A 591-nucleotide genomic window follows, 5' to 3' on the forward strand; every position below is an offset into this window, starting at 1 on the left:
CTTGAAATTATGATCCAACTTATTCATAAAACCAACATTCATACTTTGGAGTGAATATCCTAAACACTCACTTGGTATAATGACCCCACATATATAGGGGATTGTAAATTTTCAGGCTGCCAACATTGACCTAAAAATTTAAAAATACTTATGGACTATTTCAGACAAGCTAAGGAGTAAAGGTTAATATATTAAACAACTTTGTAGACATGAAGGTTGACATCAGGCCTAGAGTTGTATTGTTTGTGTGTCCTTCACCAATGTCATTGAATGCCACACCCAAAGGAAAGCACAATTTTGTGTATAGATTGCATAGATTTCATTGCATTATATATATATTACATATATATATATATATAAAATGTATATTATATATATATATATATATTCCTAAGTAAATACAATTGTTTCCATCATTTAAACTAAATTTCATTTAGGGCGCCTGGGTGGCTTAGTCGGTTAAGCGTCCGACTTTCGCTTAGGTCATGATCTCGCGGTTCGTCGGTTCGAGACCCGCGTCAGGCTCTGTGCTGACTGCCAGCTCAGGGCCTGGAGCCTGTTTCGGAGTCTGTCACTCCCTCTCTCTCTGAC

The sequence above is a fragment of the Crocuta crocuta genome, unplaced genomic scaffold (genome assembly GCF_008692635.1).
Source record: "Crocuta crocuta isolate KB4526 unplaced genomic scaffold, BGI_CrCroc_1.0 scaffold176, whole genome shotgun sequence".
NCBI lineage: Eukaryota > Metazoa > Chordata > Mammalia > Carnivora > Hyaenidae > Crocuta > Crocuta crocuta.